At 47.3% G+C, this 8,448-nt stretch overlaps 1 non-coding gene across 1 annotated transcript; it reads right to left on the bottom strand.

The window, feature by feature from the left end:
- Positions 1 to 2,379: 2,379 nt before the first annotated feature.
- Positions 2,380 to 2,486, bottom strand: LOC146855928 (U6 spliceosomal RNA). Its single transcript, XR_014981764.1, has one exon. It is a non-coding gene; the product is annotated as a U6 spliceosomal RNA (small nuclear RNA).
- Positions 2,487 to 8,448: the final 5,962 nt, after the last annotated feature.

Below are 8,448 nucleotides of genomic sequence, written 5' to 3'. Positions count from 1 at the left end.
AGCACATGCAGGCAAACATGTCAGAAACTGGAAGCTTTTCTGTCACGGTAACACTTTTGGGAATCAAAATACTCATGGTTGTCGAACTGTGCCAATTCCTTCTACCTGGATGAAATTTGCAATCATCCCTAAGAACAGCACCTGTAAACTAAAGTGCATTTTCAATCTGTACCCATTGTATCCTGAAAACAGCATAATGCAAAGCGCAGTTATTCAATGTACACTGTTCTTCTGTATTTACATATACTCATTTTTATTACTAAACCGCAATACATAAATATAAAATTACTACATATTATCCATCCTTTGTAGTCCCTGGCAAATGCACTGCATTAGAATGTATTTTAGCACACGCCTCTCACAACCTAAGCCCTTTAGAATAGTATTTTCAGCAAGTCTGAAAATCCTAGAAAATGAAAAACATAAATTTACATACACATTATTTCTTTTAGATACATTCATAAAATAATACTGCTCCTTGTGCCATTTAATAAGGCAAAACACTTCAAGAACTCAATATACCTAGCGCTATTCTATATGTGCTTGTGAGGATGGCGGTGTTATATGTTAGGGGGCGGTCTGTGGAGTGAGAAATGGGGAAAACAAGCCAGCTAACTAACCTTACCTAATTGTGTGATCCTGGGCATTTAATTTCCTTTAATACTTTTGCTGTACCATTATCCTGAAAGGGATGCTGTGCAGGGCACTCTGGCTACCCCCTTCAATAATCTAACTTGACCTTTAAGCAAATGTTTGCCTCCATATCTTAACTTCCCTCTTATTCCAGCACTTAGTCGTCAGAGTAAACAGCACCCTTCTGCTGTTCATGGGCCCAGACGTAACCGGCACCACTTTCACTATTGGGGTGGGTGTTGGCCCTTCACACATGCTTGCTGTTATACCTCCTATAAAACTTGCCCCCTGTTTTTTAATTAAGTAGTTATTTGCACAATGTAATGTAATCCTTTGTTCTTTAAAACAGCAAATGTCTCCGGTTGTAAATTACTCTGGGAGATGCGGTGGGGGACCTGTGGATGCCATCACTCTGGCCCTTACAATGTCAATTGACAAGAGACATAACATGAAACAAGACATAAAACAGACACGTGCGAGAAACGAACATCTTTGCTCTGATGTTCTTGCATCAATCTTTAAATGAACTTTAAATAACTATAAATTGGAACAGTTATTCAATCCTATTAATATACATTTAAGTTTTTGCATTCCTTTCCATTCTCAGCTGCAAAGAATATTTTTTTTTAACCAGTTCTGTTCATACCCACAGAAAACTGTTGTAGTGTGTGCTTTGGTCTTGGCACAATGCCTAGAGTCTGTGGCCAGTCAGGATTGTTATTTCAAAGTTAGTCCACAAGAGTTTTAATTAACCCTTCAATATATCATAATATCAAAGGCCTTGTTGGGCAGAACATTTCTCAGTAACTATTGTTTTCACTCTATTTACTCTATGAAATTATCTGGGGTGCCAAGTGTCTCAGGAGAGGTCAGGTCCTCGAGCAGTCTAAAACACACTTTCCAGTCTATTTTTGTGCCTTTGAAGCTGGAAATCAGATGTGGTTAGCTCCAAGCGCGTTAATTGAGAGACTATAGCTGCTGTATTTAAATCTAGTGGTCCTGGAATAATGGGTGTAGGTAGTGGGCATTTTATTCCACCGATTTGTCTCCCTTCCTGTCTCATTAGTTCTGTGTACTCTCTTCTTTGTTCTTCACGTCATTTCGGAAAGTCTTTGGTAAAGGACATGAGGTCTGCTCTGGACCAAGTTTCACAAGTTTAAGTTTATTATGTTTTGGCTCTCAAAGAGGGCCACATAAAATAAAGACACAATTATACAACAATACTTACAATAAAATCACAGACAAACAGATGAGAAGAAGATACATCATATACACTGGTCTGACAATTGACAGATATTTCTCTATATTTCATTCAATAAATATTTAAAAAACCTAAAAAAAAGTTAAAAACTTTAAAACAGAACATTTCATTTGGAGGACAGTAAAGTGCATGAAAAAAAGTGTTTACATTTAAAATTCCTAATTGTAAACAGATAGGTTTCAACCATTTGTAACGCAATGGGCGTAAAACAGGACAGATAAACAGAACGTGATTACGATCCTGTACAGCATTATGACAAAGATTACATATAGGAGATACACCATACCATTTAGCTAAAAGTGGATTTAGTGGAAGCAAATCTTGTCTTAACAGGTACCAAAACCTACGGACTCTGTGGGGGATATTCCATGTGAGGTATTGTTGTGGCAGCTTTAATGTATATGTGTTTAAAAGAAGTTGCCTTTCCGATTTTCCTTGTTGGGCAATCATATCCAATTTATAACTGAGCTCCCAAGATGCACTTTTTAATTTAGATACGCTTCACGAATTTGCGTGTCATCCTTGCGCAGGGGCCATGCTAATCTTCTCTGTATCGTTCCAATTTTAGTATATGTGCTGCCGAAGCGAGCTCTGGACCATGGGACATGTACATATTGTGAGAAAGTGCCCTCTTTCTGCATGGTATGCCCCCACGTTTTGCTGAATTGCTGATGTTCTTTGAGTGTGCCCTGGGCTCCTGCTAATCAGGTACCCAGGGCCTATGTTCCTTCCCTAAAATTGCATTGAAGCCTAAACCCAATTGGCATCTCTGGCCACATGTCAGCCCCTGGTAAATGGTACCACAGGTACCCAGGGCACTGTGACCAGAGAAGGCCTCTAAGGGCTGCAGCACTTATTGTGCCACCCTTAGAGGTCCTGTACCCTGACACACACACACTGCCTTTGCAGGCTGCGTGCCTTGGTGCAGAACAAAGTGAAGAGTCGACATGGCACACATCCCTGTGTGCCATGCCTACAAACCACTGCCCTGGCATAGATCAGTCACCCCTCTAGTTGGGTGCACTATGCTAGTGGTGAGGGCACAGGTGCATGAGCCCTGTAACCTTAGTGCCCAAGTACATTCCTGGGCATTGTAAGTGCAGTGCTGCCATTAAGAGTATATGGTGCTGGGAGTTTGTCATTATAAACTCCACAGCACCATAATGGCTACACTGAAAACTGAGAAGTTTGGTATCAAACTTCTCAACACACTAAACCCACACAAATGCCAGTGTGGGATTTAATTTAAAATGCACAACAGAGGGCATCTTAAAGAGGCCCCCTGAAACTCGACCAACTTCTAGTGACCCGACTGAGTGGCTGCTTAGGCTGCCACCAACAGACATGTTTTTCTGGATCCCTGGGTCGAGAGCCTGCTGCTCTCGGGGGCCTGAAACAATGCACATCCTGGGACGAGGTGCCAAACCTCCTCCCCTAGAATGGGCAGGGTTCACGAAGGGGAAGCTTCAAAGGCAAGCCTCCTTTGTGAGCCTCCCCAGACCCTTTGCTGCTTTCAGCAACTGGTCCCCACTGGTTCTACCCCCCACTTTGGGCGGGAGAACCGGCGGGAAAAACAAGTGAGGAAAAGAGGTGTGCCCACCTCTGCCAACTACACTCCTCAGGTGGGGGAGGCGAGGTGAAGCACAACTCTGAGTCCCTGCCATCTTGAGGATGGGGGAACTCAACCAACCAGGGACAGCTCCAGCTCCCCTCCCACTGGAGGGTGGCACAATAGGGGGTGTACCCACCCCAGGGAAGGGACCCATTGGTCCCTGCCCTTTACCTACCTGTAACACCCCTAAATCTAGTATTTAGGGGGCACCCTAAACCTTGCTTCATCAGACCCAGAAACGACAAGAAGAAAAGAAGAAGGACCAAACAGCCGTGCAGCCAGCTAACAAAAGGAAGACACCCACTGACTTGGCACCAGCCCTACAGGCCTGTCTCCCCTCGGACCTGCTCCTGTGAAATCCCGGTGTGTCCTGCAGCCAACAACCACACAAACCCCAGAGGACCTGCCTGCCTTCACTTTCAAAGACTGTTTCTCCCGTGCACACCGGATTTGTTCAAAAGCAACCTCTGGCAGCAGCCGGAGACCGCAAATCCAGCCCACTCTACACCTGCTGAACCTGCCCCGAGGTCGAGTGAAAAAACGCCACGAGGAGATCACCCCGGCGATCCTGACCCGTGATCCGGCGACCCCTGACCTGCCTCAAGCCTCCAGCCGACGCCTGCAGTCTAAATCCAGAAGGCCCCCCTACCCGCGACCAGGAGCTGGTAAGAAGATCCGAACCCAAAAGGCACCCCTGCACCTGACACCCCACGGCCTTGTGTGCCCAAACCGACGGTGCCTAACCAACCCTTAACTTCCCAACTTACCTCTCAAAGTGGTAGTCACACCCAGAAGTCCTTTGTCACCCGACCTCGAAACAGCCCCCTGCCGCCCTAGTGCCACTGAGGGTGTACCTTTGGTGCTACTTTCTTTCCCCCTTTGCCCTGAGCTAAAGTCCAGGAGCTCTGCTCCCACAACCCAGTGGCCTGCTTACCAGCAGCCACCAACCAGAGGCCCCCTATCCCCTATTGGATAACATTGGGCCTCAGCACTCTGCACCCGGCCTCCCTAGTGCCGCTGAGGGTGTAACAAGAGTGCATCACTGACCCTGGGGAACCCCTGAGTCTAACCCCAGAACCTTAACTCCCACATTCGATACCTTACCTGTGAACCGATAACCTGTTTTTCCTCCATAGGATAACATTGACAAGTTTCTTCCAAAAAGTTTCTAAGTGTGAAGTTTTGAAATCTAAGAATATTCTTTAAAAATCGCACGAATAACCAAAACTTATTTACTTACCTGTTTGTAGGAAATGTCCCAGTGCTGAATCTAGGTATTCAGCACTGAGTTAGAAAAGTAATATAAAAGTAACTTACCTGTAATTTACTGAAAAGCCTATTCATTTCAATGTACTGTATTTGCTAAGTATTGCAACCTACTGCATCCACTGTAAATCAAAGTACAATTCCTATTGCATTTTCAAACTGTTCTACAATCAGCAACTTATTACTGTAAAGTATTTAATGCTTACCTGTGCCAGGCTTGTTTGGTACTAAAAATAAAACAATAGTATATTTTTTATACAAAAACAATTGGCCTAGAGTTCAGTTCTTGAGTGTGTGAATTCATTTGCTGACGGAATGTGTACATCAAATGCTTAACACTGTCCTCTGATACTGCCTTACTGCTCTACCACTCTACCACAAATAGAGAGTGAGGTTCTATCTAACTTGAACCTCTGCCTACCTCTGGGGTCACCTGGATTCTATACACAATATACCACATTTTGGTGTAGTATATAGAGCCAGTTTCCTACAAATATGCTACTTTATTTTCCTTCTCCCCAGGTGGAGGGGACACATTTCACAGGGGCATTATCAATGTAGGTGTTGTGGGTACTTGGAAAGAAATCTGTGAATGTAAATTTGGTGACATTCAAACTACAATCTGCAGAGAGGGGGGCTGTTCCTGTATTCCGTCTTTTCTTAGGGCCGTGGCTTGCAGCTCATACACACAGTGGGCTTCAGGACCTTTGCCCATTAATTCTGCATGTGCTAGCGAGAGCACTGTATCCTGGTATGATCTGGAGTTAGTGGCTGCGAAGACTTACTTGTAGCCTTCCCTCTACCACTTGGTCAAGAAGTGCTTGGCACTTAGAGGTGAAATCTTTAGTAGTTTCTTTTGTACTACAGAGGGGAAGTGCAGTGTGCTGGTGCCGGAATTGGGATGACTACTGTAGGAGAGTAGGGTCTGCAGTCCTATGATCACCCAGATTTTTTGCTTTTGCTTCATTGGTTTACGACTTTCCCCGGCTGTGGGCCTGCCAATCAGACCCACAGCCTAGCTGTTCTCTCTCGAAATTAACACACATGTACATTAGGTGCATCCACTAATTGGAACTGGGCCGCCTTGTCAGTCCCTGTCTCAGCATACCACAGGTATCCAGGGCATCGGTGTACCCAGGGCCTACCAGGGGCTGCAGCATGTATTATGCCACCCCTGGATGGCTGCCCAAATCTGACACAACTGGCTGCACGACAGCTGGGGCAAAGTTGTGTAATCACCCGTTGCTGTAGGTGTAGTGTTCCTACACCTAACCCTAAAATGGACACATGGACTCCTATCAGTCACTCCTATGGCAGGCCTTATCAATCCTGAAGGCAGAGTGCAGGGAATCATGTGGGACGGTGCTCTGGCACGAGCTGAGCCCGTCGACGGCTTGCGGAACCAAGTCCTAATAGCCGTTCCATGGTGACGCGGGCCAACTACTTTGACATGCATTATAATCCTTGCGGTTATTTGCTAACTTTGGCATCGCATCACCTACACATGTCGAGTAAGGTGTCATACGAATTGGAATACGAACCCCTCGCCAGTCCTGGCGACGGGGTTAGCATTCCCCCCTTTTAGAGGGGCACGACATGGAAGTAACCTTGAACCCCGGTTAAAGTTGACTCAAGCCTCAGCATCACAAAATGGATGCTGCCACCAGACACAAGTCTGACCTCCTGCTGCTGGGAGACCTTCCAGCGAGGGGAGCTTGGACAAAGGGTTTCCTGTCGAGGGCGGTGTTAGCACCATCCCAGACAGGGTTTGTGTATCCCAGGTAGGCAGGGCTGAAAGGAAGGTGATTGCAAGTGGCACCCCGGTGCTCACTGTGCATAGACCGGCTCAAACCAGTTTCGGGGGCACACCAGCCCCTGAGCTGGGGCGAAGCCGGACAAAGGATAGGGGTGTCACCACCCCCCTCCTGGCTCCACCCATAGGTAGGACCTAGTCACGGGCCAGCCCCTTTTCTTAGAATAAAGGTAGGAGCGAGTCCCCTTCCCAAATTGGATAATTCTGAATCTTGAACTACTTTCGACGAAAGGAACTCTTGACTATTTCTGAAGACTCTCCCTTGTGGCTAAGGAGTAGCCACCCTGCACCAGCAGGCACCACCTAAGCGCTTGCGGTTTGCTGTAAGTCTCTCCTACGGATCAAGACTGCCCAGCTCGACGAGACCCGAGTTCCCTGCCATCTCTGACCTTTTACCTACATCATCAGCCCAGCTGAGAGTCGTAGGTGTGACGAGACCTGCGGGACCGGCCATCTTCAGAACCTGCACGACGCTTATCTAGCACGCCCACCGAGGGACCCTCGAGTGAGTGCACCTAGGGTTTGAGAAGCCCTAACCCTGAGCAGCTCCAGCACCGAAGTCTGCCTCCCCAGCATCCACGAGATCTGCGTGGGGGCCCTTCCGCTCCTTGCTGTTCACCGCGTTGTCCGACCACTTGCCGACCGGCTTGTGGCCCTCTTCACGACGCACCACGATTGTTTCATCACTAGTCTGGTTGCTCCAGACTGGCTCTTGCTCCCCTTCAACAGAGGAGTACCACGGACCCTCCTGGTCCACTCCAGACGCCATCTTGACTCCACCGCGTGGGCTTGCCACTGCCAAGACCTGCTGCCCCACTCCTGGGCCCAGCATCATCGACAGCAGACACCTGCGTGGGACAGCTCGCCCTCCATCCTGGTCGCCGCCGCGCCTCCTGGTCCAAGGAACAGCCGAGTCCGACGTCATCCACTCACCTGGTCGAGGTGACTTCAGCCGGTACCCTCCTGGTGCCCACACGATCGCTGGCTAGCGGTTGAGAACTGAGTCCCCTCTGCTTTCAGGTTTCCTTCATCACCGATCCAGGCTTGGATCTCGCTGAACATCGTCACTGGTCGCCTGCCAGCAACTTCTTCTTTCAGGCTCCTGAGACTACAACGAGGACTCCCGACATCTTGCCGAACCTCCCGCAGCCGCAGCCTCTGGGCTAGGTAACTCGAGCATTTCGGTGCTCCATCGCAGGTTCGCTCTACAAGTGTCCAGTTCCTTTTTCGTTTAGTCCCACTGATCGGATCACTCCGGAATCAGTAACTCCAGACTCTAACCATTCGCATTTCACTGTTAGTGTATATGGTTTCTCGTGCCCCTCGGGCATTTGTGTAAATTGTGCAACTTGAAGTATTTTCGTAAGAGTTTTGTAGTGTGCTTAGCTCCCTGACTCAAAGAGCCGGGGTAGTCTTGTTATAAATAAATATCCTTTATTTTCATAACAACTTGTGTGGTGTCCTTTCCCTTGGTGTTCAAGGGGTATATGTGATGGTAAACAGCTGGCTTAACACGCCCTCTAGAGTTTAGCCTAAGACTGCTCGTATCCACGCTACTAGGATAGCTGGTCTATAAGGTTGACTTACAACCAATCATCAATAAGGGTCGTTTGGAATGATACACAGTGATCACTAGAATAGTGAGCACTACATATCAGGCCAACTTCTCACAACTACAACTCTCTTTGTGAGCCTATTGAGGCAGAGCTCACTGTGTTCTATTTAAGGCCTTTCTAGTGTGGTGATATCGTGGGCTGTCTGATGTGCATAAATGCAGATTGATTATCAGCGGAAAGGAGCCCAGAGGCTAGGTCTATACACATCGGCATTCTAATTTTTTCATTTTTTTCGCACACTCTCGCT

The sequence above is a fragment of the Triturus cristatus genome, chromosome 4_1, assembly GCF_964204655.1.
Source record: "Triturus cristatus chromosome 4_1, aTriCri1.1, whole genome shotgun sequence".
Taxonomy (NCBI): Eukaryota; Metazoa; Chordata; class Amphibia; order Caudata; family Salamandridae; genus Triturus; species Triturus cristatus.
Note: the sequence above shows the minus strand (reverse complement) of the source record. Positions and strands in the feature narration are given on the sequence as shown.